The sequence below is a fragment of the Phalacrocorax aristotelis genome, chromosome 1, assembly GCF_949628215.1.
Source record: "Phalacrocorax aristotelis chromosome 1, bGulAri2.1, whole genome shotgun sequence".
Taxonomy (NCBI): Eukaryota; Metazoa; Chordata; class Aves; order Suliformes; family Phalacrocoracidae; genus Phalacrocorax; species Phalacrocorax aristotelis.
In genome coordinates, this window is record NC_134276.1 from 136,728,953 (window position 1) to 136,741,600 (window position 12,648).

Here is a 12,648-nt window from a genome sequence, read left to right on the forward strand (position 1 = left end):
GGAGCTGGCATGGCATCAATATGCTGCCATGTCCATGTGGAGTGTCATTTACTTGCTTCACATGTGCCTGGTGTTAGCTCAGTCGGATTCTGTGTCTGGTGACAGTGGCCAAGACTAATGCAATCTCAAAATTCTCTTGGAGTTTCTGGATGAAATTTGGGGGTTAGTTTAAATATGATGTTTTACAGAAAGTATCTGATTTCCTCAAGCTTTGTGGTTTTTCCTTGGGAGAGGTGGTTGGATTAGGGGGTAGGCACATGTTTCTCAAGGTTGCTGTTGGTTTTCATTGTAATCATTTTCTATGATAGCTTCTGCAGTGATGGTTTTCTGTACATCTAATATATAATTCTAACTCCCATTCATAAGCTATCCAGATGAGGATGATTGCTTGGAGTTCTGACTGGTCCCAGGGATTCAAACTGTACCTGAGCACTTCACCTTCAGGCAAGTTTTAGAAGCATCCAGTGTTAGAAACTAGCACACAAACCCAGGTTATATTGGGATATAGAGGTGAGTGGTCACGTAGGCCTTCTTTCTTTTTTTCATTTCTAATACTGTCAAAATTCAACAGCTTCTCCAGATGGTGGTATGTATCTATTTTAATTGAAGGACTGAATGCTGTGCCATGGCCCTTGTTAGTTCTTCTGAGGCTTACTAAAGAGGTACCAAATGCAATAGCAATAGCTGTCTTCTAGAAACAATCACCATCTTTATTGGCTGTCCTCACTTACAGCTTAGCTATGTCAGTAGATGGAAGAGCTTTTAAGTAAGAGCTTGAGTACTGATTATGAGTAAACTTTAACCTCTGTGCTTTTGTTATAGGCTAAAAATGCCTGTCTTCTTCCAGACTGTTCTCTGTCTTTTGATTTTGCGTCCTCAATCTTTCCTTCCCATTCTTGCATCATCTGATCTTCATAATCTTCCTCCCTCTCCAGCTTCTTACTAGTTTTTCATGTGTTTGTACTTCTGTCCCCTTTGCTTCCCATCCTTAACAGCCATTTTACTGCTCCTGTCTGCTCCAGCTCCTAGTTTTCCCCAGGTGTTGATCAAGCCTATGATTCATGTTTCTTGAAGTCTCCCTGTTGTCTCCCCTTGCAGAGGATGGAAGGTTGCCCATGCCATATACTCCATGATTCACTGGAAATTCATGCAGTGCGAAATGCAAGAATGGTCCTCAGAGCAGAAAGTGATCAATCATATTTGCAAGAAACTCTTAACCTGGAGAGCAAAACAAGGCAAAAAAACTAGGAGGCGGCCACTGATGTTGGAAAGCTGGCAAATTCATAGGTCATAAGATGACATTTTTTAATAGGATGTAGGAAATTGTTAAAAGGGTTTGATATGGGCAATAACATAAATATCTCAGGTTGCTATTTAAAATTGCAGTTAATGATAAGGAATATTGTAGAAAGGTTATTACATTCCAGTTCTTAGGCCAATTTCTCTTAGAGATCAGGATAAATTATGATGTTTGTGCACAGGACAGGGTGAAGGTGACTGTCCAGGCAGATTGTTCTACTGGAAGTTTGTTAAGCTCTAAGCATAGTTTCTGAAAAAAGGTGACGGGCTGGCTGAAGCACTGTCTTTGTCACCCTGACTCACCATGTTCCTCCACGTCACACCTTTCAGAATCCCTGGCCCATACAAATTAATTTGATCAGTGCTCTTGGGACCCTATCATGCAGCCATGACATAGTATGTGTAGCTGACCCTTGCCAGAAATTCTGCTGTCGGAAAAGCCATAGGGGAGCAGGGCAGGAGACTGAACAGCCCTACTCTCTTCCCCTGCCAACACTGGATCATGCTGGTATTGCTCTGTGGTGTGATCCAGCTGCTGCTGAAACGAAACCTGTGCTGAGGCATGTTGACAGTCAGTCAGTCATGTACTTCTTGTTGACTCCAAATTAATTTTAAAAAAATCCCAAAACTGAGCAAATCTTTGATTAAAGGGGCAGTTGGCCAGACTAGCTTGACCTATCCCCTTCATTTTAACCTACCATAAGCAGCTTTCTTTCTCTGGTAACAAGAAATCATTCTGCAGCGGTCTACATTAAACCCAGAGTCTCTGTCAAAATATCTGAAAAGTAGGTTAAATCTGATACAAATGCCACTTGATTTTTTTTAATGGGATATTTTTGAAATAGGGTGATTAATGCTGCTTGAATTAAATTTAAAAGGAGAGAGAGGAATGAGAAGAAACCAAGTACAAAATCTGTAAATTGGGAATGAGAATGCTGAGAACAGATTTGCTTTGACCTGATGTCTTTAATCTCTTCCTTTTTTAATATTCTTCCTGAACCTATAGAAACAATCTGTTTTACTACAAATGTATAGTTTGTTGTACTGAAGCACAAACAGGAAACTAATCTAGGATCATACTGATTGTCTGACTGTGCTTGTATGAGGGAAGGAAACCCTTAGGGAATACAACACATATCTTGCCATGAAATCCTAGGCCTCCACATTAGAAAAAAGAAACATTTTTTATTTTTATTACTTTCAATAATCTGCCCTCACACCCCCATGCCTTGACTCACTCTTTTATGCTGTTTTGTTTTTTACACCATCCTGAAGTGTGTGTAGAGGATGCATGTGTGATTATTTTTGTTTTTATTTTTTTAAGCCTTGCCATGCTAGTTCAGCATTGCCCATGGGGATCCAGGCATACGTGATCTCTCCAAGTTTATGGCTTGATTTGCTCCCAGATGCGCAAAGTCTATTCTGATTGACTGCACTTTCAGAAGCTACAGCCAGCTAGCCTGCTCCAGACTCGCAGTAGCTTAGTAGCTCTGACCTTGAATTTGCTTAGGCAATGCACCACACACCCTGGCTGTATCATCTCCTCTCAGTTGAGCACATCCTGATGGCTGTAAAAAATAAAATTATTTAAATGTTGGTATCCAAAAATAGCAGTGTAGCCAGGCAATGACTGTAATGCTCTGAAAAGATCTGGCAATCAGGAAGATGAACAGTTTATGTAAAAATATAAAAGAGTCAAGGTTGTCTTAAGATCCTATCATTAAGATATTATTATGCCTTATTATATATTAAGATATTAAAAGCCTAATCCTTCCTCCTTTCCTCAACCCAGCACAGATATTATTTATGCAAAAAGATGTAAACAGAGACTTTCCCTTGGACTACTTGGAGTTTGCTGTAAACCAGAGATGGCTAAACTGCAAAACAATCTTGATCAGGTCGCTGATGCTGCCTGTTGCCAGAGACAGGATACCAGCCTACATGGGACACTGATGATTTTTCAGGTGGAGAAGAGGAAATGGAAGCTGGCTAAGACCTGCCAGTCCCCTCTCAGTCATGTATGTAGTTCCCATCAAAGGGATTCCATGGGGACTGAAAACAACTCCCTGGCTACAGCAGTAGTAAATTTCAAGCCTTTAATTTTTCAAGCTTTTAATTTGGAACAATGCATGTTCAAGTCTAGATCTGCTGGCTTTGGGGGTTTTCAGTCCCCTCCTTGTTTTTGACCCTCCATGGGCACTAGGACAAGGCAAAGAAGGATGTTCAGATTATGTGAGAAAGGGAAGGTGGAGAGTCACTTCACACTGCAGCCTATGCCATGTCCCTTTGAGTGGGAGACCTGCAGGTCCACCCAGCATCCTTTCTGCTATGTTGTCCATGGTTTGGGGACCCCTCCTCTGCTGTGGTCCACACACCACGGTGTTCAGAGGATCAGGCTGATATGCAGCGTGCCTTCCCCTAAAAGGGCTGAGAGGCAGCAGGTGTTTTTGGAGTGTGGCCCCAGCTTTGCTGGTTCTGAGCTCATAGCTGTTCTCTCTGCCATGAGGGTGCAGGATGTCCCTCCACTGAGAGGCAGATGCCAGAGCTGTGGCAGCCTGTGGCAGGCTGTGCAGCTTGCCCAGGATTAGGAGCGGGTGACAGATGCTCAAGGTGGCCTGAGGGCTTGGAGAGTGGCTGGCCAGGCATAAATACCACAGCAGGCAGTGCACACAGCTTATACTGCAGGATCTGTAAGTTGGAGAGGTCTGGGGGATGCAGGAAAGTAGAGCAGGGAGGAGGACTGGATTCAAACCCTCTTTGGTAAAAGGGAGGAAGGTAGCAGATGGATTTTAAAAATGTGGAAGAGACATAGCCCTGATTTAGGGCTTTGGTTCAAGGAGAAAGAGCCATCATAACAGCAGTGTGGTGAAATTCTGGTTTGGGAAATTAGAGTGAGATCGAGATAGCATGTGAGGAAATAAGTCGTGAGCTAAAGGCATGTAAGGATTTCTGTAGAAATGAGAGGCTTTTGTTCATGGACATATTGGATCACAGCTCCTAGTGTTACTGATGTCTTTGCTTTACGGGTCCTGTCATCCCGTGTGTAGCAGAGGATGTCCCCAGTGTCCCCGGAGGGCCTGGAGTCGGGTTAGGTGCAGCAGGCAGCGCGGACCAGGGTGTAGCGGTTCCATCTGCTTTGGTGCCTCTGGCTCTGCAGACACAGTCTAGTGCTGCTTGACTTGCATGCTCTGTGTGTCCAAAGTTTCTCCTCCAGCAGGCAAGGCAGAGCAAGGCAGGGCAAAGCAGGGCAAGGCAAGGCAGGGCAAAGCAGAGCAAGGCAAGGCAAGGCAAGGCAAGGCAAGGCAAGGCAAGGCAGGGCAAGGCAAGGCAGGGCAAGGCAAGGTAAGGCAAGGCAAGGTAAGGTAAGGCAAGTCAAGGCAGGGCAAGGCAAGGCAGGGCAAGGCAAGCCAAGGCAGAGCAAGGCAAGTCAAGGCAGGGCAAGGCAAGGCAGAGCAAGGCAAGGCAGGGCAGGGCAAGGCAAAGCAGGGCAAAGCAGAGCGAGGCAGGGCAAGGCAAGGCAGAGCAAGCGGAGCAGGCAACAGCCGCGGAGCTCCCGCGCCCCCTCCCGGCGGCGCCGCGCCTGGCCTCGGCCGCGGGGGCCGTGCGGAGGCTGTGCGGGGGCTCTGCCCGCCCCGGCGTCCTGCAGGGCACCCCCGCCCCGCCGTCACCGCGTGGGAGCGCGGCCGCCTGCAGCTTGGCTGTCAGTGGAGCACGAAGGGTCACTGACGCCTCTGCCTCAAAAGGGCAGGGAAAAAACGGAGCAGCTTTAGTTCGAGAAACTCACCCAAAAAATCGTTGAAGACAGAATTTTCTTTAGGTGCAAAAGCACTGCATAAAGGGGCTCGCTGTCACTAGCCGTTCTGCCTTCTGTGTCTGCTAGCAGACTGCTGAATGTGTTGTAGGACCATGAAATCTGTAAAAGTTATTGTTTTTTCAGGATGTGAACTGGAAGATGCCACTTGCTAAAATATGTTTTCTTCCCTTGCTTATATAATATTCTTTTTTTTTTTTTTTGGTGTTAAAAATCCTCCTCACAGGATCTGACATTGCTGTATGTTAAACTGGTTTTGTTTTTATGCCAGACTTCAAGTAGATGAAATAAGCAAACTGAGTTTAAAAAAACTCCAGCCAATCTTTGTGAATGGATTTGATGAGCACTACACTGTAGGTAGGCTATTTATGTATGCCTGTGGTATTTTCCTTTTTTCTTTTCTTTGGTTGGTTTGTTTGTTTTTTTCCTTTGACAGAGGGTGAAGAGTCAAAAGAAAGCTTCTGTCTTTTCTTGCAGTATAAGTTATATTTCTGTTTAGATACTCAGTTTATAGTGCCTTTAGCTGGGAGTCTTTATGAAGTACGTGTATTAACCTGTCAATCTCATCAAGAATAGTAGTGGTGTCTTGAGGCACAATTACATTGTTGAACACTTACTATAACCTTCCTGCAAGTGTGTGCGTCTCTGTTTTATGAATCATCTGAGGGGGCAGAGATACAAGAAATCCACCAAGTAGAGAAAAAAATGGAAGATTGTTTTCGAGTAGTGTTTGTGTTTCATACAGCCAGCATACAACACAGCCACACAGACAGATGAGTCAAGCTGTTTGTGGGGGCGGGAAGAAGGACTGGGAGTACAAACAGGTCAAGAGTGTCTTATAAGGTAGTTTAAGTGTGTAACTGCACCCTGAACACAAAGACTTACAATTCAAAGACAGTGTAGCTTTTATTTATACCTATTAACAGAGCTGGAGCTAAACTCTGTCAGCTGGTTTAATATAGGAGAGCCCCTTTTCCTGTAAACCTTTACGCTTCTGTCCTTGGCTCATCCCAACAATGCTGTTCTTATTGCCTGTACTATAACTTTCATCTCCATCCCTGTCTTTGATTTGCAGGCACGCTAACTATGGGAGGTTTATAAAGCTGTTAAAATGCAGAATATTGTAAAAGTCGGTTTTCCCCTGCATGCCTTACTAAGGCAGGTAGACAAAGAGTTCACCATCACTTCATTGCATGAGGTAAGATATAGCATCAAGTCAGCTTATTCTTGCTACAGTATTAGGCACATATTTTTGTGCTTCTTTCTGCTAGACACTGAAACAGGGAAGTTTTGCAAGGGTTAGTGATTTCAAAAGGTGCCAGGAATGATTTCTACAGAACAAAGGCCTTTTTGAAAGGTGGAGCAACAGAGAAATAGGAAGCTGTTAGTTACCAACATGGGGACCTGACTGGGAAAGCTCACACTCTTCTGGACCTTGCATAGACAGACTGAGAGGGACTCTAATGGACGTTACAAGAATTGGCTTCAATTATCTCTCATAAAATTTGCAGTACGTTCTGTCAGAGGGAAGCCGTACTTCTTGACAGAGTATGAGATTGCTGCAATTCTGACTGGAATTTGGATACTTGCCACAGCCTGTTAAGCAAAGCAGCACACTCCAGTACCTTTGTCAAGCTTGTCTTTCCATTTAAATAAGATTTTAAATAAAAAAAAATTTAAATTCTTGTGTGTGCATATTTTTAAATAGATCACATTATACAGAAGTAACTAGGGCTCGTGAGTGCTTCAAATTCTGCATGTGCAGCTTGTCATCTTCAGTGGGGAGTGATTTTCCTTCCTCCCCCTTTCACTCCCCTGCAATGGGTGGTAGCTCCCAGGACACCAGAGCAGGAGAGAGGCTAGTATGGTGAAACCTGAGTGACCAGTGATTTCACACTAAGGTGATTTTGTGACTGAATGCAATATAGAGAACTCATCTTTGGAGACTTTCTACTTGGTGGAACCTTTAAAAAGCAGCTTTCAAAGTAAAATTCTAAGCAGAATAAAACACGGTTGTGTAGGATGCAATAGGGATAACAATTTTCCTAATTTTTGAAAAAACAATATGTAATTTTTTACTTCCTTCTGATTCTCACTGTGTTTTAAAACATTTCTCATGCACCTGTCATGGGAATTGATAAATAAAAGCACTTCATATTTCTTCCACATTTGGCCTGGTAGCCTTACACTTTAGGGATCATTTCACAGAATCATAGAATGTCCTGAGTCAGAAGGGACCCACAAGGATCATCGCGTCCAACTCCTGTCCCTGCACAGGACAAACCCAAAAGTCACACCATATCTCTGAGGGCGTTGTCCAAGCGCTTCTTGAATATTATCAGGCTTGGAGCCATGACTGCCTGCTTGGGGAGCCTGTTCCGGTGCTCCACCACCCTCTGGGTGAAGAACCTTTTCCTAATATCCAGCCTAAACCTCCCCTGGCACATCTTCCTGCCATTTCCTTGGGTCCTGTCATTGGTCACCAGAGAGAAGAGATCAGTGCCTGCCCCTCCTCCTCCCCTTGTGAGGAAGCTGTAGACAGTGATAAGGTCTCTCAATCTCCTCCAGGCTGAACAAACCAAGTGACTTCAGCACTTCTCATACGGCTTCCGCTCTAAACCCTTCGCCAACTTTGTGGCTCTCCTCTGGACAGTCTCCTGTAGCTTTATATCCTTAATGTGCTGTGGCGCCCAAAACTGCACACAGTACTCGAGGTGAGGCTGCACCAGCGCAGAGTAGAGCAGGACAATCCCCTCCCTCAACCTGCTGCAATGCAGGCTTGATGCACCCCAGGACACAGTTGGCCCTCTTGGCTGCCAGGGCACACTGTTGGCTCATGTTCAGCTTGCCGTCGACCAGAACCCCCATGTCCCTCTCTGCAGAGCTGCTCTCCAGCCTCTCGTTCCCCAGTCTGTATGTACATCCAGGGTTGCCGTGACTCAGGTGAAAAATCCAGCACCTGCCCTTGTTAGACTCCATACAGTTGGTGATTGCCCAGCTCTCCAGTCTGTCCAGAGCTCTCTGCAGGGCCTCTCTGCCCTTGGGAGTGTCAACAGCTCCTCCCAGTTTTGTGTCATCAGCAAACTTAATTAGGATTCCTTCAATTCCTGTATCCAAGTCATTTATGAAGACATTAAAGAGTACTGTCCCCAAGATGGATCCCTGTGGAACCCCACTAGTGACTGGTCGCCAGCCCAATGTAACCCCATTTACTGTGGCTCTTTGAGCTCCACCTGTCAGCCAGCTGCTCACCTACTGCATTACGTGTTTATCATAAATTTAGAAGATACCCCAGGGAAAGAGGTGAAAAGGTTGGTAGAAGGGAACAGAGGAGGTCTGTTCCAAACAGACCAGATTAGCTTTAGAAAAGTTACCTAGAAATCAAACATTTTTTTAACTGAAAGGTCTGTGCAAATGCAAAGGTAGCATTAACCCAGTCAAAGGAGTAAAGGACATCAAAGTGGATGGTGGTTTTTTTTTTTCAAATATAAAGCTTATTTGTGACGTATTTGTAAGATAATGAGAGATATGGTATTATGGCATTGTCCAAGGGAAAGGATTGCCTGTTATAAAGCTCTGTTTGTCTTCCACTTTGGGCATTTTCACGATCTGGCCTTGCTGCTATTGACCTTCTGTGCTGCTTTTGGCTGGGATAGAGTTAATTCTCCCCGCCATAGCCGGTACAGTGCTGATGGCACACTGATGCTGTAGTTGCTGCCAAGCAGCAGCTCAGTGCCATTAAACAGCACCTGTGGTTGTCAGGGGCTGTCCCAGCTTCCCACTCCCTGACGCGCGGGCAAGAGGCTGGGAAGGGGCGGGGCCACAGCCAAGTCAGCTGACCCCGGCTGGCCAATGGGATGCTCATTCCATAATTCCATACCATGTGACACCATCACCAGTACATTAACTGGGGCAGTTGGTGCATGGGGGGGGGGGGGGGGGGGGTGGGTGGCGGGTGGCGGCGGCGGTTGTGGCTTGGGGACTGGTGGCATTGGGTTGGTGAGTGGCTGTGTAATGTGTGGTTTGTTTGGGTTGTTCATTCCTCCTTCCCCACCCTGGCTTTTGCCTCTCTTGTTATTTTTCCTTCTTCATTTTATTATTGTTGTTGTCATTGTTTTATTTTAATTATTAAACTGTTCTTATCTCAACCCATGAGTGTTACCCTTCTAATTCTCTCCCCCATCCTGCCAGTGGGGGAGTGAGCAAGCGGCTGTGTGGGGCTGAGTTGCTGCCTAAACCACAACACCTTCCCATTAATAATCTTGGCTTGAGTACTATGAAAAAGCATTACTCTCTCCACAGCTACTAGCATGAACTCTTAGGCTTGCATCAGGCAGGTGATATGAGATTGCTGTTACTTCTTCATTCCTACCACACAGGACAGATGTTTGAAGGTCCTCTTGTTACCTGGAGATCCCATCCTTTGTGCATGACTTGGACTGGCCCGGCAGTGATAAAGACCAGACGTAACTAGAATCCTGAGCGGGGCACTGGGATTTGAAGTAGGCTGAAGAGCAGGGTAAATGGAGAAGTCCTGTTGTGCTGCTTTGCTATGCTTATTTATGTTTGTGGCCATGTGGAGATTTTTTTCTTTCCATTCTATTCCCTTTTTTGCAGTCTCAGTATTGGTGGCTCCATGCTGCTGAGAATTTTAATATTTCTGAGAAGTCCCAGTGTCAGTGCTGACCAACAGTGTGGTATTTTTTTATCTACAGCCCAAATTAAAAAGATAGATCAAGGAAGGAGCTTGGTTTTGGTTTGGGTTTTTTTGTTTGTTTTATTTTTAAAGAGATATTTAGCTGGATTGATACTGGCAGCAGGCAAAGGCTGCGGAAGCAGGAGGCTGTTGTGATCCTTTCCCATCTGTTCACATGCATGTGCTGATGTTTTTATTTTTGAACCAGGGGGCACCTCTCTCTTCTGTCTAGGTACTTCTGACTGCAGTGGGTGCTGGTTAGTGGTGATAACTCTGCAGTTATGCAATAATCTGGAAAGCCATTATCCATAAATAAGTGGTGTCTTTCCCAGACATCAGAAATATTTCAGTGTCCTTGAAATTGCCCTTTTTCCTTTGCTTTAGCTAGTATTTATTTTTATTTCTGATTCTTTTTTGCAGTTGCCAGCAGAAGTCTATGCAGCCTTGAGTCTTGGAAGTCAGGTGTTGGTGTTGGGTCCTACTTTTGCTCTTAGTACTAGCAAGGCACCCACAGGTACTCTGTGATGGCTCCTGTTCATACTGTCCCTGGTTGTCATGTCTGTGTGCTAGACAGAATAACTCTTCCTCTTGACTAGGTTTCCTGTTTGTTTTTTTCATGGTATCAAATTACCTCTCTTTTTCTGTATTTAAGCCACTTGATTATAATTAACAATGCAAAAGGCAGGCAGTTACAGTCAGTCTTCTCTTATGCTCCCTTGGTTCTAAGGGGATCTGACATAACTGTGAATAATATAATTACAGCGTAATCTATTTATGGACAAAGGTCCTAGTCCTGCTGAGGATTTCCCAGTGGGTGCAGGAAGGAGGAAAGTGGTGCCATCCGTACTACAAAGAAGTAGCACCATCTTACTGAAAATAAATTTTGCTGTTGCAGTATCAGTCCCTATGGCATTGCTGTTTCTCCTGCTGTGGAGGGAGTGGCTACTGGTTTTGTGGAGGTAAATTGTAAATCACTGATATTGCTAGACTTTTTCCCAAATCCCCACTATGGCCAGGGCCACAGGGCCTGGTGCATGGGTTTTTTGCACTGAAGAAGGCTAAACATTTCCTTGCAATCACTTCCCTCTGTGCTCAAAGTAGTGGGACTTTGTCAGGCTCCCAGTGTTCTAAGTGCAGTATGCCTGAAAACAGGTAGATCTGGATTTTCCTGAAAATAAATGTGGACATAATTAAAAATTCAGAGTTGTAGGGATTGAAAGCTTTTTCCCCATTGGCCTCAAGGTCTCAGGCCCTGGTGATGTGACTGGGATGGGCAGATGTATTACAAATGCCTTTCCAAGTCTCATGAATATTTGCTCCACATGAAGCTACATTGAGAAGGGAGAGTGAGGGAGGAAGAGGCAAGGCAGTAGCTTTTCTGCAGAGGAGCTTTACTTTCTGCACCAGTGGTAGCAAAAGCCGGGACTGCAGACAGGAGGTTGCAGTGATCTTGTCTTTTGCCCTAGCATTGGATGGTGGCTTTTGCTGCTGATCTCTTTTTGAGGTGACACCCACTCCTCAGCACTCGGTGTCTAGCTCTTTAGAGTATCTACCTTCTAGATATATTGGGTTGCTTTCATTGTTGTTAAAATTAGAATAATCATTTCCAACAGGAAACTGACCAGATGTCCTCATTTAATCAGAACAGATCCCTTTTTTTCTCTGTAACATCCAGCTGTCCTACCACTTTTCAGAGCAGACCCATTAATCTCAGTTTTCTTGTGCTGAGATTCCTGAAAGCTGTCAAGAATTGCTTATTAATAATTGCATCTCTGATCCTTTCATCAGGAGTAAAATATGACTTGAAACTCTAGGAAATACTGGTTAGTGCTCAGAATGTCCTTAATAAGAAAAGGAACCAATACTCTATTTGCAAGGGAATGCTTCAGTTCCATCCTCAGAGTAAAATATTTTTAAAAGAGTTCATTAGGAAAGTCTTTTTGGATTATCTTTGATTTAGTTTGTGCACTGTTTTCGCAGACTGTAGGAATCGTAGAAAATATGAAATGTAGAAAAAAATGTAGAAAATACATTTTTACCTGTTGGATGGCTGGAGGACTGGGAAGAGACCTGACTTTAGCTTGGCATTATGAGAAGGGAATATTTCCTTAAGAATGATAGCCACTGTTGAAAATGAGACTAATCCACAGACTCTAAGTAGCGTGGAAACTAACTCCTTGTCTTTGCTAACAGCATAAACAGCACTATTAAGTTGGGAGGATGCTTGAAGTTATTTTTATTCCAGACATAAGACCGTGGTGCATTGTGTAATTATTTTGATATTAAGTATATTACAATATTTGTTTTATCTGTTTTCACTAGATTGGAATAAACTACTTTGGGATAAACTGTGCTTTCCATTTTTGGTGTGGTTTTAATTGAAATAATGTATTTAATGAACAGAAATTTCTGGTGCATATAAGTGCTCAGTCTGAAAAGGGGGAAAATGGGATATATAATCATGGGCATCTACCAATATGGGCACTTCCTGTCCCACAGAAATCTGCCACTCTTCTCAGTTATTTATTGTCCACTATAATTATGGCAAATCTTTAAATCCTTTCAGATTTTATTTAGATGCTCTGGGGGCTCATGGCTGTTTTCAAAAATCATCCCAGGGTGTCTAATTTCCATTTGGCAAGACAGCCACAGTAGGCAGAATATGGATTAGATTTAAAGTCTCGGGTGACTTCCCACAACAGCACCTTATTTATGCATATTTACTTGACTGGAAAAGTGTGTTCTTATATATGGGAAGATATTCTATCAAAAAGTACATTGCCTATGTTGTTTTCAGTACACAACAAACTCCTTAAACACTTAATGAAAACAGGTCCTAATT